General features: G+C 41.6%; 1 protein-coding gene and 1 long non-coding RNA gene across 8 annotated transcripts in view; one reads left to right on the top strand and one right to left on the bottom strand.

The window, feature by feature from the left end:
• The window catches only part of LOC122448097, a 110,098-nt gene extending 100,155 nt beyond the window's left edge, over window positions 1-9,943 (bottom strand). For both annotated transcript variants that reach the window (XR_006271500.1, XR_006271499.1), the window contains exon 1: window positions 9,873-9,943. This is a non-coding gene — a long non-coding RNA (uncharacterized LOC122448097). The remainder of the gene's footprint in view (window positions 1-9,872) is intronic.
• Window positions 1-22,590, top strand: part of PRTFDC1 (phosphoribosyl transferase domain containing 1) — a 124,957-nt gene that overhangs the window by 48,293 nt on the left and 54,074 nt on the right. The gene's annotated exons all lie outside the window — the stretch shown is intronic.

Here is a 22,590-nt window from a genome sequence, read left to right as displayed (position 1 = left end):
AGGCAAGATAGGGATAGGGGATTGAGAGGTTATACTGCACAACATAAAGAATATAGCCAAGATTTTTAATAACCATGAATGGAGTATAACCTTTAAAATTTTTGAATCACTATGTTTTACATCTGAAATGTACATAACATTGTAGATCAACTATGAAAATTTTAGTCACTCAGTCGTGCCCAACTCTTTTGAGATCCTGTGGATTGTAGCCCACCAGGCTCCTCTCTCCATGGAATTCTCCAGGTAAGAATACTGGAGTGGGTTGCCATTCCCTTCTCCAGGGGATCTTCCCAACCCAGGGATTGAACCCAGGTCTCCTGCATTGCAGGCAGATTCTTTACTATCTGAACCACCAGGGAAGCCTGCTAGATCAACTATACCACAAGTGTAAATACATACAGAAACGTGCTCAAATTGTGAGTGTACAACTCAATGAATCTTTCGCCAAGTAAACATGAATACACTTGTGTGATCATTACCAGTTAACTACAAATAGAACATTACCAATGGCTTCTTTACTAGTTTTCAACTTTTTAATTGGAGTAGAGTTGATTTACAGTCCTTCAGGTATATAGCAGTGATTCAGTTATAAATATCTATTCTTTTAAAGACTTTTCCATTACAGAGTATTACAAGAGGCTGGATATCTGTGCTATCCAGTAGGTCCTTGTTTTAGTTTTCAACTTTTAAGCGATGCTCAGTAAATAACAATTTACTTAGTTTGTGAAGATGATTCAGTTGTCTTTTCTCACAGAAGTCTCTGTCCTGTGTTATTCCATTCATAGTGGGGAATTTGTGCCCAATAATCTACTCAGTCTTTTATGGTCTTAACGAAATCAGTAGATATTTGTTGAAAGAATAAATGAATGACTATCCAAACCAACCATTATGGCAGAACACCAAAAAAAAAAAAAAAAGGAGGAGAAAGAAAGTTAGCTAGACTCTTTTAATGTATATATTTATTTATTTGTCTGTCCTGCATCTTAGTTGTAGCATGTGGGATCTAATTCCCTGACCAGGTATCAAACCTGGGCCCTCTGCATTGGGAGCATGGAGTCTTAGCTTTTTAGAACACCAGGGAAAAGTGAAAGTGAAAGTCGCTCAATTGTGTCCAACTCTTTGCAACCCCATGGACTATATAGTCCATGGAATTCTCCAGGTCAGAATACTGGAGTGGGTAGCCTTTCCCTTCTCCAGGGGATCTTCCCAACCCAGGGATCTTTCCAACCCAGGGATCAAACCCAGGTCTCCCGCATTGCAGGTGGATTCTTTACCAGCTGAGTCACCAGGGAACCTGTAATTTTGATAGATGACATTTGCTTGCTTTTGCTCCTAGCTCTGTTCCTAAGACCTTGTCACTGTGTGGTGGGAGGAAAAAGCTCTCTAAGCTTCAGTGTCACTCTCTTTAGTCTCAAATGTGAAGAAAACTGTAAAAAGTAACTTCCTTTTTAACAGCTGAGTAATATTCCATGGTGTATATGTACCACAGCTTCCTTATCCATTCGTCTGCTGATGGGCATCTAGGTTGCTTCCATGTCCTGGCTATTATAAACAGTGCTGCGATGAACATTGGGGTGCATGTGTCTCTTTGTAATTAGCCTCCAACTAATTAAAAAAAAAAAAAAAAGTAACTTCCTTCCGGACTTCCAGAAAGAGCCAGAGAGGCCGTTTGCACTGGATTGCATTTACGAAGACTAGATTCTCACCCTGGTTCTGGTGTGACCCACTGAGTCGCACAGTCTCAGGCAAAAGTTGGCTGGGTCTCTCATCTGTGAAAGGACAGAAGTAGACAATTGCTAGAAATTATTCCTACTCTAAGATTCTAAGAGCTTCCCTGGTGGCTCAGAGGTAGAAAAAAAATCTTTCTGTGGTGCAGGAGACACAGGTTTGATCCCTGGGTCGGGAAGATCCCCCAGAAGAGGAAATGGCAACCTACTCCAGTGTTGTTGCCAGGAAAACTCCACAGACAGAGTAGCCTGGCAGGCTACAATCCAAAGAGTCACAAAGAGTCGGACACAACTGAGCACGCGTGCGCTACTACTAAAATTCTGACGACACCCACTTTTTTCACATTGACTAGCTGTATGTAGTTCAGGGTGCAGCCTCTGGCCACAGAGGAGGTAAAAACGAACTGGGCCTCACCAGTAGTGAGCCATTGACATGGTTCTGTGAGTTGGTCAGTCATATTAACCAGGCAGAGAGAGATCTGTGCCTAACTAGGATGTGAACTACCGCTCTGCAAAAGAGCAATTTAAAGATTAAGGGGGGAAAAAAAATCCCAGGCAATCTTATCCCTCTCCCATCTAGCCAGATGGGCAGCTTTGATAAGTAAATCCATCGATCGCTCTAAACCATCAGCCTTCTTTCATCCGGATTTGCTGCAGCAGAATTTTCACTGCCAAAAGCGACTCCGAGTGTGCAGGCTCACCCCGTCCGAACAGTGCAAGAATTGGGGTGATACTCAATTGGGGGAGATTCTGAGGCTTTGGGCCTTGTGGATAGATAGCCTGTGACAAGTCATCTGGGCTTTGGACTGTCCCATTTGGGGGAGTTGGGTATTCATGGATGTTCAGGAAGAGAAATTCACTGGAGTGCAGTGGTTTAACACAACAGGAAGACGTTCACAACAGGAAGTCGTTCTCGGTGTGACTAGTTCCACGACATGGGAACGATTAGAAATGTTCTGTGGCAGCCTTTTTAAAAACACACTTTTGTGTGTATTAGTGAGGTTAGGCAGTGGGGAGTCATCCCTCTTTAAAAGCAACTTTCCTTTGGTAACATCTGTTTTTGTCTCACTGTGACAGCATGCACACGCTCTGACCCTGGCTGGTTTCTTGACGCTTCTAATTCTGACATTCTGCCAGAAGAGAAACACCCAGTTGGTTTCTTTCTCACACAGTTGCAGGTTCCTTTTTTCTTACTGACTTGATGTTACCCTGCTTGGCCATTCAAGAAACAAGAGCCTGACAACTGAGAGATCTTAATTGTGGCCTGAGAGCCACTGCACGTGCATAAAGAAATGGCGATACAATTTCCTATTAAATTGTGTGATGATCTTTGAGCCATATGATTTTGAAGAGTTTAAGAGGATGAAACTCATTTCTGATGCTAAATTATGATTTCCAGGTTGTAAGTCCTTTGTACTATGATAGTTTGAAGTTCAGTTTTCAGATTAGAAATTTCAAACACCCATTCTTCACAGGTGGCCATGAAGTAATTTCCTTTCTTAAGGATGTGCACAGGAAGCAAGGTTCTTCCTTTTTAATGCAAACTTTATGCATAGATTTTATTTATATAAAGTGTGCATCCCGAGTCTTTGTAAATAGCATTCAGCCCAGTTATTTTTTTTTTTTAATTCTGAAAGCAAATGTACAAAATTTAGCAACTAAAATCCAGACTCATTGGGCTTGCAAGTGATGTTATATAGATTTGTTGATTTGGTTTGTAGGAGAAATGACTGATTAAAAAAAAAAATCAGTGAATGGATTTGAGGAAACTACCTAAAAAGAGCTATATATCCCAAAGAGCATTTTCTTTTGGTCACCCAATTAGCACCTTCTTCTTTGTTTATCCTCACTCAAGGTTCTAGAAGATTCTGAGGTGTTGTCTGTGTTAATTAGCCAGAATAAGAGGACAGCTTCTTAGGAGGTGCAGAAGTTGGTGAGGAAAATACAGTTGCAAAAATACTTAGTTCCCTAAAATCATATAAAAAGTCAGCTGCAGGGATGCAGTTTCAGAGTTTCTGTTTTTTCTGGTTTACATTCCTGTTTGAGCCGACTCATGAAATGGTGTGTAACCTACTGATCCAGGGCTTCAGGGGAGTCTGGCCCAACACCGCCACCGTCTCTCTCATGTCTTCTCAATCCTTGTTCATCTTTTCATAAGAATTTGTATTTGGAGAGAAACTCTGAAGAGTCAAATGTTTTACGTTCTCTCAGTTTAGCAATATAAGAAATGATCAAATAAATTATGTGCTTTTCAAAAGGGAAGATTAGGTTGTATCAAGAAACTAGGTGAGGTCTGAAATTCTGTCTGGTGATAGGCAGTAGGCAGTAATTAAAGTTTTTTTTTTTTAATTGATTTTCAAACCTTCACCAGCTAGCAATCTCAGTAGATTTTTTTTTCTCTTCATAAATAAAATCTGTGAACTCATTTCCAATTCATCTTCAATCTGCTTTCTAAATCTCCCAATTTTAGTGGGTAAGAATCCACAGATATCCACATCTGAACAATAAAGAAAATCCATAACAGGCAACGATATTATTTAATTTGAAATACTTGCTGCAACATTGTTGGCTGTTCTCTAACAGAATTAGAGCATTTCACTGTTGTGGTAGCATGTTTAAAATGACCATCATTTGTCATGTCATTTGTCTATTGTCTTGAAATCTTGGATTTTTAAAGACTCATGCTGAATTTTTCTCTCTCTTTCTAAGCTATATGTTTCAGCATGAAATCTCTAATGATAGCATGATAGAGTGCACTTTCTGGTTAGTTAGAAATCAGCATGTTTTAGAAATGCTAGATTTCAATGGAATAGATAAGTTGCTGTTTCCCATAACCAGTTCTTACCCACTGTGTTCTGTGGAAGAGTCGGTCTTTCATTAGTGGCGGCAGCTCTTCTCTGGTCCCATTCAGACAATGAGACTGGGAATAGTCATGCCCAGCGTAACCCCTGTCCAGTGCCCTTTATCCCAGACCACTTCCCAGCCACCAGGGAAATTCCTCTATGTGAAAGAGAGTAAGACATGTTTCCTCTTTAATCTCATACACACACACACACACACACACACAAAATTCGGTCCAGCTATTGGAAAGGAAGCACTAACAAATAATATTAGCAACTGAAGTTGCCCAGGTGTCCCTGACCATGAGGCTGCATCCTCCATGCCTCTCACAGGGAATCCAAATCACCCTGTCAATCAGAGTAGTTGATCTCAAGTGGTTATTTGACACAAGGCAGGCTAATCCTTCCAGGTCACAAATACAATGATTAGAGTAGACGTGCGATCCAAACCAGACCAACCAAGTCTTCCTTGGAATTTATCACAGGGAGAAACTATTTTCTCTTGGGCAATGAGGTTATTGGGATGAGCCCAGAGATGGAGTGGAAGCAGGCACATGAAAAGTAGAGGGTCCTGAGACCATCTCAGTCTCCGGTTCAGGATGCCCTGTATCCATCCTGCCTTCCTAAGCTTAGTCATTCGGCTCTTCCTTGACAATCACTTTTCTGTTTAAATTAGTTCAAATGAGCTTCCTATCACTTGCACTTCAGAAAATCCTGAGTTGCACGTGTACCAGAAAGAATAATTTCAAACTCATAGAAAAAGAAGTCAGGTCTGTGGTTACCAGAGGCAGAAGTTGGGAGGCTGGGGAAAGGGGGTAACTGGATGAAGGTGGTGAATAGGTACAAACTTCCAATTGCAAATAAAAAGGTACTAGTAATGGACAACATGATAAATATAATTGACACCACTGTCTGTTATATATGAAACTTGTTAAGAGACTAAATCCTGGGAGTTCTCATCAGATGAAAAAAGGTTTTTTGTTTCTTGAATCTTATATCTATTTGAGATGATGAGTGTTCATTAAACTTATTTTGGTAATCACTTTATGACGTATGTGAGTCAAATCATGCTGTACACCCTAAACTTATACAGTGCTATGTGTCAATTTCAATAAAACTGGAAGAAAAAAATAGTAAACTATTTTTTGGAAGAGCAATTTATGATCCCAGTTTTAACCACTAGTAAGCAATGCATCATGTGCATATATTTACAGACTTTTCAGGTAGCCCACTATGATTAGATACTTAGATCACTTAAAGTGTTCCTGCATTGTAAATAAGACTGTGATACACATCCTTATTCATAATGTACTGTGCCCATCTCTGATTGTTTCAGTAGGCTTGCTACTAACACCACGTGTGCTTTGAAAGCTTATTTTTTTAATTGGAATGTAATTGCTTTACAGTGTTATGTTGGTTTCTGCTGTGCGACATCGTGAATCATCCATAAGTATACATACATCCCCACCCTCTTGAGCCCTCTTCCCACCCACCCCGCTAGGTCACGGCCGAGCCGAGAGCTGAGCTTGTGCTCTATAGCAGCTTCCCCCTGGCTATCTTGGTTTACACACAGTAGTGTATGTGTGTATGTCGGTGTTACTTTCTCCGTTGGTCTCCCCATCACTTCCCCCCCGCTGTGTCCCCAAGTCCATTCTCTATGTCTGTGCCTCTATTCCTGCCCTGAAAATAGGTTTGCCAGTACATTTTCTGTTACTTGTTTTTCTCTTTCTGACTTCGCTCTGTATGACAGGCTCTAGATTCATCCACATCACTTCAGTTGACTTAATTTTGTTCCTCTTTATGGCTGAGTAATATTCCGTTCACACTGGCCAGAATGGGCCATCATCAAAAAAAAATCTACAAACAATAAATGCTGGAGAGGGTGTGGAGAAAAGGAAACGATCTTACACTGTTGGTGGGAATGTAAGTTGGTGCAACCACTATGACGAACAGGATGGAGGTTCCTTAAAAAACTTAAATATAGAATTAACATATGACCCAGCAGTTCCACTATGGAGAATATACCCTGTGAAAACTCAACTCAAAAAGACACATGTTTGGCAATGTTCACTGCAGCACTGCTAAACGATAGCCAGGACATGGAAGCAACCTAGACGTCCAGGGACAAATGAATGAATAAAAATAATGTGGTACTTTGAAAGCTTTTGATACATTATCACCAGATTTCCCTGCCAAACAATTGCATTTAATATGTACTGTATCCCCAATAGCAGTTCATGGAAGTGTTGGGTTTTTTTTCCCCCAACACTGTTACCACCTCAGGATATCGTCATTCTATCTCTTTAATATGTTTCTCAATTATACAGGCAAAAAGTGCCAACTCATTGTTTTCTTCAGTTTGTACTTCTTGGGAAAAACAGGTCATTCTTACAAAGAAGCCCTGGATTTCCTTCACATTTTAGAGCATCATCACCATTATCACTCCACTGGGCCTCTGTGGCCACCTCACTCACTCTATCAAAATGCTGACACAGTTTCCTGCCGTTGGAGGGTTCTGTCAGAACATCACATTGCCTAATTTTGATCCAAAATACCAACAACATTCTTCATTCTTATAAACAAGGAAGAGAAAGCATCAAATACACATCCTGAGAGATGATAGCCAGTGGTGGGAGCATTTCTGCTTTCATTTGTCTGGATTTGTTTAGATGTAGTGACTGAAGGACAGGTAGGAAAGCCCTTTCGTGGACAGGGAAACCGACCTTTCCCAAACCACGGGCAGGGAAAGCTGAGCACCGAAGAATTGATGCTTTTGATCTGTGGTGTTGGAGAAGACTCTTGAGAGTCCCTTGGACTGCAAAGAGATCCAACCAGTCCATCCTAAAGGAAATCAGTCCTGAATATTCATTGGAAGGACTGATGCTGAAGCTGAAGCTCCAATTCTTTGGCCACCTGATGCAAAGAACTGACTTGTTGCAAAAGACCCTGATGCTGGGAAAGATTGAAGGCGGGAGGAACAGGGGACAACAGAGGATGAGATGGTTGGATGGCATCATTGACTCAATGGACATGAGTTTGAGCAAGTTCAGGAGTTGGTGATGGACAGGAAGCCTGGTGTGCTTTTCTGTTCATGGGGTCGCAAAGAGTTGTACTTGACTGAGCAACTAAACTGAACTGACTGAAACCAACCTTAAGGAGACTTTCTTTGAGCCAGCTCTTGATTTTTTAATGCACCCACAATAGTTTCTCCTTCTGGCATGGAGTTGGAATGACCTTGAATTTAACAGAGGCACAGTGCCTCTCATTGCAGACTGAATGACTCACGCTCTGTCCTTCCTCTGTCTTAGTTCCGAACAGGGTACGTTTGCTCTCATCTTTTTCTCCCCTTCCATTAGAAACAGACTAAATCTAGCATTACACTCTCAGAAGTTGAACTTAGTGAACTCTGGGATTCTCATGAAGAGGCTTGAGTGGAGAAAGGCCAGATCTCATAATTAAAGGCTTCGGGAAGCATCCTTTTGGGCACATGCCAGTGGCTTCTGGACCCTGTTGTCCAGCCAAAGCCCCTTCTCTGCGTGTTGCGGTGTGAGTGTGATGTGGCCAAAGAGAGTGGATGCTTGAGGTTTTTTCCTCTGGGACAGTGCAGAATATGAAAGAAGGGGGAGACACTATAGTCATATCATTTTTAGGTTAAGTTGATGTTGACTTTTAAATTCCATTGGTCTGAGAGTTACTATATGAAAAAAATTTTAATGAAGTTTGTACTGTGCTGTGCTTAGTCATTCAGTTGTGTCTGACTCTTTGCAACCACATGGACTGTAGCCCGCCAGGTTCCTCTGTCCATGGGTATTCTCCAGGCAAGAATACTGGAGTGGATTGTCATGCCCTCCTCCAGGGGATCTTCCCAACTGGGGATCGAACCCAGGTCTCCTGCATTGCGGGCAGATTCTTTACCATCTGAGCCACCAGGGAAGTTTGTACTAATGTATCATTATTATTGATGTAATGGGTTAAAAAGATTGCATTAAATCATATTGATTTCCATTTTAATCAGTCTATTATATGCAATATATATAGTGGATTGACCAAAAAGTTTGTTTGGAATTTTCCATAAGATGCTATAGAAGAAACTGAATGGACTTTTTTGCCAACTTAATATGTTAAATACAGTTTCCATATTTAAATATAGATGTTTATGTATATATTTGGGCTTCCCTGGTAGCTCAGCCAGTAAAGAATACACCTTTAATGCAGGAGATCCCAGTTCGATTCCTAGGTCTGGAAGATCCACTGGAGAAAGGATAAGCTACCCCCTCCAGTAATCTTGGGCTTCCCTGGGACTCAGTAAAGAATTGCCTGCAGTGTGGGAGACCTGGGTTCGATCCCTGGGTTGGGAAGATCCCCTGGAGAAGGAAACGGCTGCCCACTCCAGTATTCTTGCCTGGAGCATCCCCATGGACAGAGGAGCCTGGCAGTCTGCAGTCCATAGCATTGCAAAGAGGCAGAAACGACTGAGCGACTAAGCACAGAGGTGTATATTTGGCCAGCTTCAACTTCACACCCCTCCTAGGTTTTAAGGCTTTCTTTCACTTGTATTCCAGAATGACATCTTTTCCCTAAGCTCCCATCAGGTCCCCTCATATATAGAAAACTACTTTGTGTATTTAAATAAGAAAAATTTAGAGATTTGCAGAAGAAAGTAGAAAAGCTGCATGGATATAGAAACAGAATGTAGAATATACATTTCTAATTCAACCTTGGTGTAAGTCACATCTTCTCTGGACCTCAGTTTTCACATTATGAAAGGAGAGTTTTATCATTAGAAGAGGTAACACAACTAAATGCCGCTCTTTCCCCTCCTCTTCCTCCTCCTAAATTTTAGTGCAATTCCCCTTTAGCTCTTCACTTGCTAATAAGGCCAGTCCATAGGGTTAATAACCATCATTGCTTCTTACTCGGTAGTCAGAATAGGATTGAGGTTCAGAGGTTGGATTGACTTGCTCCGTGAGGCACATAAACCAGGAGCGGTTGAACTTGGACTTGAAGCTATGTTATCAAGTTCCAGAGCCATGAGCTTAACCACTGAACTATGCCATCTCCAGCAGCCTGGTGGTTCTCCAACTTTTTTTCAGCACTGAAACTTTTTAAGTGATATCTTCCATAAAACCTCAAAATTGGGGCTGCTCTGGGTCAGTGGGAACCGGGGTCTCAGCCGCTCGGCCTCATGTACAAACTCAGGTGGGCCCCACGGTGCTGCCACAGAACCCTGAGTGGCAGGAAGTGGGAAAGAAACCACTACACTCTCATGACTACACGCGACCGTGATGGACGGAGCAACACCCACCTTGCCTCCTCTCCAGAGTCTCTGGGTGAAGACCAAGCAGTCAGGGTCCACAGAGGCAGAGGCCAGAGCGTGACTCACAGCTTGAGCAGCAGTGCCAACAGCCAGAGGGCCTGCAGAGCTGCCCTATTTTCATACTTCCTTTGAGAGCCACAGAAACATTATCAAGAGACATGCAGCATCTGAGCTTCCTCTGCCCTCTTCCCCCCTCACATTTCCAATAGATATGACAGGGGAGGAGCCCTCAGGCCTTCATTTTGGAGCACTGCTGCCAGTAGCATTGCCAAGTTGATTAATGGTCATTTGTACCTTTTTTTTCTTTTTTTGCCACATCTCGTGGCTTGCAGGATCCCTGGCCAGGAGTCGAACCCTGTCCCCAGCAGTGAAAGCACCAGGCCCTAACCACTGGACAACCAGGGAATTCCCAAATTTGTATCATTTTCATGATGTTCACCATAATGGTCAAGTGTAAAAACTCTGCCATGGGTGGACCTGGGTTCCCACTCTGGCCCTGCCAGTGAGTGGGCTTGGATCAGCTTTTTAAATAAGATGCCATTTTCTCATCTGGAAAATGAGATAAAGGGATTTTCTTGGGGGTCCAGTGGTTAAGACTTCACCCTTCTGATGCAGGGAGTGAGGGTGCAACCCCTGGTTGGGGAACTAAGATGCCACGTGCCCTACAGCCAATAAATATTTTTTTAAAAAAGAAAAAAGATGAGATAAAGCAAGTAAAACCCAGCACAGCATCTACCACAATAAAGGTTAGCTATGAATAATATTGTAAGTTAACAAAAGATATGTTTCTAGTTATAAGAAAAGCCAGTGTTTTAAAAAAACTTCATTAATACATATAGTTATATAATTTTTAAGAGATGGACCCATGAAACTTTTTTTTAGTTTGGGTACTTCCCTTCTGAATTGCATTTGAATATTTTTTAATGATTTCCACAGTAAGTCTAGTTAATATCCATTGCCACATATAGTTACAGAACATTTTTCTTCTTATGAGAACTTTTAAGATCTACTCTCTTAGCATGATGTAAGGTACAGCCTGTTGATTATCGTTAATAATACCAATTCTAATAGTATTATGTATTTCAGAGTTGCATTTGAATTTTAAGTGAGTTTTCTCTCATTGTATAATATAGGAAGCGCTACTTCCATTTCATGGCACTTCAGTCAGAGGTGCCCTTTCAAACACAGATGTTATATGATCAGAGTCTGGGAGATTTTATTTTCTATTGATTAGCTAAATCCCAGGGTTTTAAGAGAATTTGGAAACTCCTCTTCCAGTTCTTCTCAACCAAATAAGAAGCAGTTATATAAGTTGAACATCCTACGTGGCAGGTTTGGGAATCATGAATACATCCTTCATATTTCGCCATGTTGCGGTGGTAGCAGGGTTTCTGCTTTTAGGTCTTTAATGCTTCAGAAATGGCTAAAGCTTTAATAGAATTTGAATTGTCAATTTTCTAGTGAAGGAGACTATGGTTTTCATTGCCACTTACCTCCTGAAATACCTCGGTCCCTTTCTACTCTGGACAAGTGTATTTCTAGTACCCACAATTTGTTATTACATTTCAGCTGCTGAGTTAGATGTGCTGGAAGGGTATGTGAGCACAAAACCACGGCTACACTACCTAATTGACCCTGGCGGCACTTATCATCAGATAAGTGGGAGAAGAAGAAAATCTATTTTGACTGTAAGGGTAAAAATCATAGTGTAAGAGCCAATCTGAGCAGATGAGGATCAGGGGTGAGCATGCAGAAGAAACAGATGGTAGTGAGTAAAAAGAAGCAGGAGGCCAGGAGTTTTACATAAGAAGTGTGACCTAATCAGAACCCTGGCAACTTGAATGTGATTTAAAAGCACATCTGAAAAAAGTTTGCTTTACTGGTCTCTATGGTGGAAATGGAGTGAAAGCTCTTGGAGCAAGTTTCTAGAACTTTTGGCCACAGTAGAGTGTAAATTATGTAACATTATTCAAATCTGTTTATTGATATTTTTTAAACTGAGGTTTTAGTTTTGAGTTTTTAAAATTTTCAAATATTGTTGTTGTTCAGCCATCAAGTCGTGTCTGACTCTTTTTGACCCCATGGACTGCAGCACACCAGGCTTACCGTCTCCTGGAGTTTGCCCAAGTTCATGCCCATTGAATTGAATGCCATCCAACCATCCCATCCTCTGTCACCCTCTTCTCCTTTTGCCTTCAATCTTTCCCAGCATCAGAGTCTTTTCCAGTGAGGTGGCTGTTCGCATCAGGTGGCCAGAGTATTGGCGCTTCAGCTTCACCATCAGTCCTTCCAATGAGTATTCTGGGTTAACTTATACTTCAGCCAGATATGAAGTTCTCTTTGAAAATGGCCAGTCCACAAGCATGGTTCGAGGCACATGTGGTCACAGCACACTTAGCAGAGGATCCTAGAGAAGCATCCACTCATCCGCCTATTCACTTGCCAGTGTGAGGCTTTTCTGTTTTCTAATGCACAGCACCCTCCTGCCCACTTGGTACCTGTTGGTGGACAGAGAAGTTTTCAGTCTGGGGCTGTTCCAAGTACAGCTGTTGTGAACATCTGTAACAGATCTTTGTATGGAGATAAGCTTTCTTTTCTCTTGGTAAATACCTAGTGGTGAATAAATACCTGGCCTTTGTAGTAGATGCATATTTAACTTTCGTAGAAACTGCTCAACTGTTACCCAGAGTGGCTGCACCTTTTTATATTCCCATCAGTGTGAGTTCCACTTGCTCTACATCCTCACCAGCATCTGGTATGGTTGTTAATTTCAGCTATTCAAAGGAATGAAACCATCTCATTGTATTTTAATTTGTATTTTTTTAGTGAATGCTGATGTTATGTATTTCTCTTTCCTTTTGCTTTTAACCAGTTTGTTTCTGAACATGCAAAGTTGGTGTCTGAAGGCAGCATAGATCCGAATACCATCATACTAATCTGTAACTGTTCTATAAGTCTGAAATTATTCAAAAATTAAAAGTTTATGTTTTAAAAAAGAGTTATACTAAGAAAAACATACTTTATGTTTACTCATGTAGTCACCATTTCCTGTGCTGTTCATTTCTTCATGAAGATCCATGTCCCTTCTCATATCATTTTCCTCTTGTCTGAAGTTCTTTCTTTAATGTTTTCTATAGTACAGCTCTGCTGGTGATGAATTGTTTCAGCTTTTGTTCATCTGAAACCATGTCTATGTCACCCTCAGCTTTTGAATGATAGTTTTTCGGGGTATAGAATTCTAGGTTGACAGTCTTTTTTCAGTACTTTAAATGTGTACTTCCATTATTTCCTTCTTGTCGTTCAGTCGCTAAGTTGTGTCTGACTCTTTGTGACCCCATGGACTTCAGCACGCCGGCTTTCCTGTGCTTCACCATCTCCCAGAGCTCGTTCAAACTCATGTCCACTGAGTCAGTTATTTCCTTACTTGATTAGTTTCTAATCAGAAATATATCATCATTATTTTTATGCTTTGGTGTATTTTTCTTTATGTTGCTTGTACTTGGATTTCATTGAGCTCCTGAGGTTTGTGGGTTTATACTTTTCATCAAACATGGAAGTTTTTCAGTCATTACTTCTAATTGTTTTTTCTCCACTCTTTGGTTTCAGGTACTCTAATTACATGTCTATTAGGTAATGTCTTAAAATTGGCTGACAGCTAGTTAATGATCTTTTTACTTTAAGTTCTTTTTTCTCTGTTCCATTTTGGATACTCTCTATGGCTGTCATCAAGTTCACTAATCATTTCTTCTGCCATGTCCCATTTGCCATTAACTCCTATTCATTGTATGACTTCTCTGTTGCTGCATGACATATTCCTACATATTTAACAGATTAAAACAACATATAGGCATACCTCATTTTACTGTGTTTCACTTTGTTTAGTTTCATATACTTTTTTCATATATAGTTTCATACCATTTTTTTACAGGTTGAAGTTTTTATCATGCCATTTTCAAACAAGTCTGTTGTCCCCATTTTCCCAACAGCATTTGCTCCCTGGTGTCTGTGTCACGTTTTGGTAATTCTCACAGTATTTAAAACTTTTTTATATTATCATACTTGTTATGATGATCTGTGATCTTTGATGTTACTATTATAATTGTATTGAGGTACCATGAATCATGCCCATGTAGGATGGCAAAATAATCAGTTGTTGAAATGACAAGAAAGGATTTAGACTATTCTGTAAAATTAGCTGGTAAAGGAGCAGCAAGCATTTGAGGGGATTGTCTCCAATTTTGAAAGAAGTTCTCATTCTACTGTGGGTAAAATGCTACCAATCAGCATTGCATGCTCCAGATAAATTGTTCTTGAAGGAAAGAGTCAATCAATGCAGCAAACTTCATTGTTGTCTTATTTTAAGAAGTTGCCACAGCCACCTCAGCCTTCAGGAAATATCACCCCAATCCATCAACATTACAATAAAACCCTCTACCAGCAAAGAGATTTCAACTCACTGAGGGCTCTGATGATGGCTAACATATTTTAGCAATGAAGTATTTTTTATTGCTGTTGTTAAAAGTATCAATTCATTGTTTCAGTGTTAGTCACTCAGTCATGTCTGTCTCTGCAACCCCATAGACTGTAGTCTACCAGGCTTCTCCGTCCATGGAATTCTCCAGGCAAGAATTCTGGAGTGGGTAGCCATTCCCTCCTCCAGGGAATCTTCCCAACACAGGAGTTGAACCCAGGTCTTCTGCATTGCAGGCAGATTCTTTACCATCTGAGCCACTAGAGAATTCCTAAAGTATCAACAGTTGTTTTTTTCATTCATTCCTTTTTGGCTGCACAGGGTCTTCATTGCTACACATGGACTTTCTCTCATGTCAGTGAGTGGGGGCTACTCTCTAGTTGCAGTGTGAGGGTTTCTCATTGTGGTGGCTTCTCTTACTGCAAAGCATGAGCTCTTGGGCGTGTGGGCTTCAGTAGTTGCAGCTTGAGGGCTCAATAGTTGGAGCTCACAGGTTTAGTTGCCCCATGACATGTGGGATCCTCCTGGACCAGGGATGAAGCCCGTGTCCCCTGCATTGACATGCAGAGTCTCAACCATTGGACCACCAACAAAGTATTTTTAAATTAAGAAACGTACATTTTTTAGGTATAATGGTATTGCACACTTCATGGACTACATATAGTGCAAACATACCTTTCATATGCACTGGGAAACCAAAAAGTCTGTGTGACTTGCAAGAGGGTAAATCTGGTCTTTGTTATTCTGTCTTGGCAAGAAACAGAAGTCACTTATCCAAAGTATAATGAAATTTTGAAACTACCACAATAATAAAAATCATTGCCTTAAAGTTTTTTAAATTGAAAAGCAAGGTGTATAAGAAAATAGTTTCATGAGCTCCATTGTGTTAAAGACATTGTGACTTCTACTGCAAATGAATTTGGTGTAGGCAGAGGAAGATTACCTAAATGCCAAATAAATACCTGAAATTTCCAAAACTATACGCCATTTTCTGTGTAGCTTTGACCTTTAGCATTACCAGCTGGTAAACATAAAATTGGATCCATTTATGAGTAGGCCCAAAGTGCACTGAATTGGGGTTGAGTGTTTCACCTCTAGCCAGTCAAGAAAGTATTCTTCAGTTTCTGAGGGTCCCCAAATGGGTCCTTACGTGTGTCTGCAGATCAGTCTGTCAGCTACAGTTAGCACAGAGCACCTGCCCCCTCCCTGGCCAGCCCCCACTCCATCTGCCTGAGAAGCCTCTTGCTAGCATCGTTAAGGAAGCCTTCCTTCCCTAATGGGTTTTATTATGAGAGAGCCAGCCCTCCGGGTCTCCAGCTGGACCAGGTTTCCCACAGAAGCAGGGGCCCTAGGCAATTCTGAACCTACCGTGCTTCAGACCTATCACCCCTGTAAGGAAAGCAGTTCAATCCTCCAACATTGGGGCTCAAATGTAAACCAGCAAGCCAGACCTGGAACAGAGAGCACATCACACTCCAGCCTCCTCTTCTCTCCCTGCCACCTCTGCGTCAGTCAAACTTCCTCTGTTCCACCCCTGACAAAACAAAGGCCCTTGTGCTCATCAGGCAAAGACAGCAAACATTTGATGGGGCATAGCGGGAGAAGAGTAGGTATTTCGTGCGTTAGCAGTATCTGGATACAAAAACCAGACAGCCCAAATGCCCTGGTCCATAGTTGCTGGAGCTCATTAGCTCATGTGGACATTGTGACCTTCAAGACGCAGAGGTTGTCGGGTCTGAAGCCTCAGTTGAATGTCTCATTGACTTGTTCTTGGATCATCTAGAAAAAGCTAAGGGCGAAAGCCACCTTCCCGGAGTGATCTGACATTCTCCTTGGCAGTCTAGAATAAGGTACCCTCCTGGAGTTTCTACATTCCCCATCTTTTGAGAAGGCACGGCCTCTCCTGCGTCAGGCACAGCTGTGGACTTCTTCCTCCTCCCACTCCTCCTCCAGGCTTCCGCTGACAGATTGGTCCAGCAGAGTCTCATTTCCTTTGGTGTCCTGGACCTTCCTTTCCACTGCGATTATAAAAACATTTATTAGAGAATAATTTATTCCTCAGGCCCATTGATAGAGTCCAGATTCCGTTTGTCTTATACGGATAGACAGATGTGCAGTGTTTTGTGCTACTTTTCGATGAGCAATGCTGTTTACACAGAATTTTCCCAAGACCACCCAACTCAGTTCGCATGTCATCTTCAACTACTTCCAAGCCCTGGCTTCCAGAGGAAAAGAAAAAATTTAATAAGTCAGCGCCCCACCCAGTTTTGAAGACATGACTTCATACGGAAGGAATCTGCAAGCCTGCACTGCCAATCAACATGCCTACATCAAATAAACCACCTCTTCTTATTCTGAAGAAGGGAAGGTGGCTCTAGAAGCGCTCTGCTCTCTGACCTCCTCACATGGCTCATGGCTCATTTAGGTACCTGGAGCAGTTCGAAGCCAAGACCGTAAATCTAAAAAATAATAATAGTAGATGAAATGCTTAATAGTTGAACCTCCCCAAGTCTTCCACTTTCTGTAGGTTTCACATAAATTGCCTTTCCCCTCAGCTCTGAATTATATCCAAAGATACTGCTAATGATTTTTTACATATAGAAAGTCTGCTGGATTTTTATGGTATTTGCATAAATTGGCTTTTTTTTTTTTTTTTGCTCATTCCATGATCTCTGAGAAACAAGTAGGGTGGTTGGTAGTATCTGTGTTTTTCAGATAAGTAAATGAGAAATCAGGTGAGTTTGCCAAGGTGTCCCAGTGAGTAATCCGTAAAGGCAATCGTTCTGATTGATCGTAATCATTTATTTTCTTTTGAACAATCATGTTTAATCTGGAGCCATTTCCTATTTTTAAATTTGGTTGTGTTGAGTTTTATAGATGTGCCATTACATTATAGATGGATATGAAATATGTTACTTTGTTGTTTACCAAGATGTTAAGGATACATCAATGCCTTTTATTTGTAAGCCCTGTCTGAATTTTAGCCAGCGATTTGTACAGGAAATGTGAACCAGGAAGCAATATTCTAGGTTTCTTCTGTAAACACTGATAAATTTTAGTCATATGAATGACTGGGAATGTTACTCACATAAAGTACAGTAGAACTTGACAGAGTGGAAAAAATGACTGGAATAAAGGTTAAGATCCCTGGCACTAGGCCTGGCTCTATCATTAACTCAATTTTTAAAGTCCACATCCTTTCCTTATTTGGATAATAAAAGAGGAAAATCCGATTCAGTACGTGTTTATCAGGGGCTTACTGTGGGCGAGGTATTTTACATATGACTTTTTTTTTTTTTTGGCTGCATGGAGTCTTCGTTTCAGCACACAGGCTTAGTTGCCCTGCAGCATTTAGGATCTTAGGTCCAGGGTCAGACCCACATCCCCTGCATTGAAAGGTGGATTCTTAACCACTGGCCACCAGTGGTTAAGAAGTCCTTACACATTTAATGACATTTAATTTAAACATCACAACCAACCAAATGGGTAGGTGTTATTGTCCTATTTCATAGATGAGAGGACCAACATCAGGGGGCTAAAGAAGGGGCAAGGTGGGGTCATGTTCCTTTCTGCATACAAAGCCCTACTTGGTATTAAGGAACCTAAAAAGATGAAAGGGGGATAGAGTCTCTCTCAGCGTGCTTTCAAAATAGCAGAAGTGAACAGATGCACAGCCAGTGAGCAGAGAGGCACCAGTTAACGAGAAGGAAGCAAGCGCTGCATGAAATGATGCTGAAGGCCAGGGAAGCCCATCAGAAGGACCAATTGATTCTGGCTGTTGGTGGGGGTCTGGGGGTTGGTGAGGGTCAGGTGACGACTTATCATGAGAGTGACTTTAATTTGTATATCTGTATTTTTTTGACAAGCAGAGATGTGGCAGAGACATTCTGGGTGGAGGAAGCATCAGTAGGACACAGTAATGACTCAGTCAGCAGGTTGGTATGGGTGGAGCACAGACCCAGGCCGCTCAGTGTATCCCCTCTGGGACCTGCTCCATCCTTGTCCCCCAGGAGCTCATTGGAAATGCAGACTGTCAGTCCCATTGCAGAGGAGATCACAGTCTGCACAGATGATCCATGTGCAGAAGGGGTAAAGGGTCAAGTCACACAGAAAGGTAGCTTCTGATCAGACCCAAGAGAGAAGTATAGGACTTATGGGTTAGATAGAGCAAGACATCTAACTTATGGGTTAGATGGAGCAAGACAGAGGGTCAGTCCCTGCTCTGTCTTCAGCTCCGTCACTTTTCAGCTGTGGGACGTTTGGCAAAGTTTGCTGTTATTGTTGTTTAGTCACTAAGTCGACTTTGTGACCTCATGGACTGTAACCCACCAGGCTCCTCTGTCCATGGGATTTCCCAGGCAAGAATACTGGAGTGGGTTGCCATTTCCTTCTCCAGGGGATCTTCCTGACCCAGGGATCGAACTCACAACTCCTGCATTGGCAAGCAGATTCTTTACCACTGAGCCACCTGGGAAGCTCTCGGCACAGTTATTTAAGTTTTTTTTTAAGTTACCTGTTGCCTCAAGATTTTTTTTAATGGACTTTATTTTTTTAGAGCAATTTCAGGTTCACAGCCAAATCTAGGGGAAAGGACAAAGAATTCCCATATACTCACTGCCCTCACACACCCTCAGCCTCCCCCATTATCAACATCTCCGACCAGATTGGTACCTGTGTCACAGCTGATGAACCTACATTGATTCATCATCACCCAAAGTCCATAGTTTACAGTAGGGTTCATTCTTGGTGTTGTACATTCTAATGGGTTTAGATAAATGTATAATAATGGTATCCATCACCATGGTGTCATAGAGTATTCTCAACAACCCTAAAAATCACTTTAAAAATGTGCCCCACCTTTTTATCTCTTCCTCCCCCAAATCCCGGGTAACTACTGATTTTTTTACTGTCTTCATAGTTTTGCCTTTTCCAGAAACTCATATAGTTGGAATCATATAATATGTACCCTTGTCAGATTGGCTTCTTTTACTTAGTAATGTGCATTTAAGCTTCTTTTCATGGCTTGACGGCTCATTTCATTTTATTGCTGAATAATATTCCATTGTCTGAATGTATCACAGTCTGCTTATACCTTCACCCACTGAAAGGTATCTTGGTTGCTTCCAAGTTTGGCAGTTGGGAATAAAACTGCTTTAAATATCCAAGTACAAGTTTCCCTTAAGTATTGTTTCAGTTTTAATATTTTTTATAGAATTGATATATAGTTGTCTTTCTCTGTCTGACTTACTTCACTTATTATGGTAATCTTGAGTTGAATCCATGTTGCTGCAAATGGCATTTTTACTTTTTTATGGCTGAGTAGTAGTCTATTGTGTGTGTGTGTGTGTGTGTGTGTTTACAGATTGTGTCTTCTTTATTCATTTATCTATCGATGGCCATTTAGGTTGTTTCCATGTCTTGGCTATTGTGAATAGTGCTGCTATTAACATTGGGTTATAGGTCTCTTTTTGGATTAGAGTTTTGTCTGAATATATGCCCAGGAGTGGGATTGCTGGATCAGATGGTAATTCTATTTTTTGTTTTCTGAGCAACCTCTATACTGCTTCACAGTGGCTAGGGAGTGAATTTTGGTATGGACCCAAGTGTTCGACTCTGTGGGTAAATACCAAGGAGCATGATTGCTGGATCACGTCTCACAGGATTTTGTTTGGACTCATGTAAGCAGTGGCCTTAGCGTTACAGCACCTAGCATTCAGTAAATGGTTCTCAAAGTCAGACTTGCCCCTTATATGTATGGGGTTCAGGGCAAGAGAACAAATGGAGATTCACCTGTCATGTGTCTGAATAGTTAAGGTTTTGAAACTTTATAGGTTTGTCCATGGCCAGCCTCAGGTTTCCAGCCAAATCACCTGAACTGGAGGCCGTAGGAGCGGCGCTCGTCCCAGCCGTGGACAAGCCTGGGCAGGGCCAGTGCCTTCTGGGCAGGGCGGGGCACCAGCTGGGCCCACAACCTGGGTGGTGACCAAGCCTGCCGGAACCCCGCATGGGACTGGCCAGGTTAAGCTCTCCAGGGGGTTGGGACAGCTGGATTCTTCATGCCTCTCTTTGCTAACTCAGATGGCCCCAAGACCCTATCCCCGGTACAGAGGTGGGAGAGAACACGGGTATCCGGGGACTCCAGCCTCTGAGGCACCTGCTTTGGATGATTTAGGGCAGCCAGCTTGGAGACAGACCAGTCCCTCTTTGTCTGGTTTCCCAAGGTGGGCCACTGCCGCCTTCCCTACAACAGCTTAACTTGACCCTGCAAGTATAGGGGGGTGAGGCGCAAAGCCCAACTCAGCACACATTTCCCTGTTGCATAATTCCCATTAGCTCAAACTGGCCCAGAATTTTCTCCCCAAACTGCCTTTTAAGACCAAAAAGAAAACAAATGTCTTTGTGTTTTGGTATTTGTGACATGCAGGACTTCTCTTGCCTGACTCTAAAGCTGGCCCTGCCCAACGCAATGACAAAATGAGACTCCTTTCTGTAGGCATGGGCAACTGCAAAAATATTTTGAGCTGAGAAATCACACAAGGAAGCAGAACCTTGTGGTCCCAGGGTACAACCGGGTGGGAACAAAGGTAGATTCAGTCTAATGCCAGAAAGCAGTGTGTGTTCTGGAGGTCTCCGCAGCTCAGGGTGTCCCAGCAGTCCTCCCCATCTGCCCTTCGTGTTTACCATCCCAGCCCCTGGCAATCTTAAAATGGGTCTGTAACAGCTGGTGTAAGATTTCTTTAGTGTCGAACAACAATTTCCATTTGAATTCTTTTATTTAGAATTATAGTTATAAATCTTCCCTGGGTTATCTAGGAGGAAAAAACTGTGTGGCGAAAATGACCTTTCAAGAGATAGTTAGGACTTCGCTGGTGGTCCAGTGGCTAAGAATCCACCCTGCAATGCAGGGAATGCTGGTTCGATTCCTAGTGGGGGACCTAAGATCCTCCATGCTAAGGAGCAGCCAAGCCCATGCTCTACAGCTGAAGAGTCCTGCTGCCTCAACGGAAGATCCACGTGACACAACGAAGATCTTGGGTGCAGCAACTAAGACCTAATGCAGCCAAATAAATAAATATTAAAAAAAAAAAAAAAGAAATGATGAAGTTTATAAGAAAAAAAGAAAGGAAAAAAAGTTACCACTGGGATATGGTCATCCACGTTCGAACACGTAGATTTTACTGAAGTCCTTTGGGGTCACTGACATGTGTCAAGGGCTCAACTTGTTTTTTCCTTCTGATCCCTAATTTTAAAACGTAATTTAAACCAAAGCAACAAATCCATACCAGGTTTCAAAGCAGAAGGATATCCTGCTTCAAGGTTTCAGAGTCCATGTAAAGCAATGTCACTGAATCTGTTTTTAAACTTAGTTTCCTCCTTTCTGGAGTCTTTTATAACTAAATTGAAGTAAAAGTCCGTTTTTCTGCTTTTCCCTCCCTTTTTCCTTTTTCTTGGTGACCCTTCATTATTCCTACCAGCCTATAGCTTCTTCTTCTTATTGTGGTCACTTCTTCTGACCCAAAATTGCTTTATTTCTCAAAAAGAAAAGAGCCTTTCTCTGTTGGGTAGGGATGACTCTTAGCTAACCAGTACCTCTTTTGGAGAATGGGAATACCAGTCACAATAGAGCAGTAAATCACTGTCATTAAACAGAAAGCTGTTTTGTCCTCGAATAAAGTCTCAACCGTGCTTGCAAAAGCTGCACACCAAATTCAGGAAATGCAAAATGTACATGTCCCTTCAACTGAGCTAAATTGTACATGCTGACATATACATATTTTTTTCCTGGTTAAGTGCTAGTTTGGCTTTAAAATACATCCTTTACTAATCATGAAATGAATGACTGATCTTAATAATTCCTGACGCATCTTAATAATTCCTGTTTTCTAATTCTTGATGTTCAGAATTCACATGGATTTTTGCATTTATATTTTTTTCAAAGTATTGAGAAGGCTCTTTGGAAACCAATGTAGTAGAATAGTAGTAATAAGAGTAAAGGAACAGTTTCCTTCTGGGTGGGAATCACTCAGACATCACAGAGGAAGGTCTGTATTCTTTCAGTCTTACCACGTTCCAGGTTGCTCAAGTCAGCTTCCTTTGTGTCCACTTTCAGTCGAACTTTACAGATGTTTTCTCATGTGTTTGTTTATCTGTAGTTTTTATTTTTTCTGTCTCCATTGGGCAATAAGCTCCTTGCAGTTCCTGGACAGCTGGAAGAAGAACTTAGAACAAGGGAAA

Source organism: Cervus canadensis, chromosome 10, assembly GCF_019320065.1.
Source record: "Cervus canadensis isolate Bull #8, Minnesota chromosome 10, ASM1932006v1, whole genome shotgun sequence".
In the NCBI taxonomy this organism is placed as follows: domain Eukaryota; kingdom Metazoa; phylum Chordata; class Mammalia; order Artiodactyla; family Cervidae; genus Cervus; species Cervus canadensis.
Note: the sequence above shows the minus strand (reverse complement) of the source record. Positions and strands in the feature narration are given on the sequence as shown.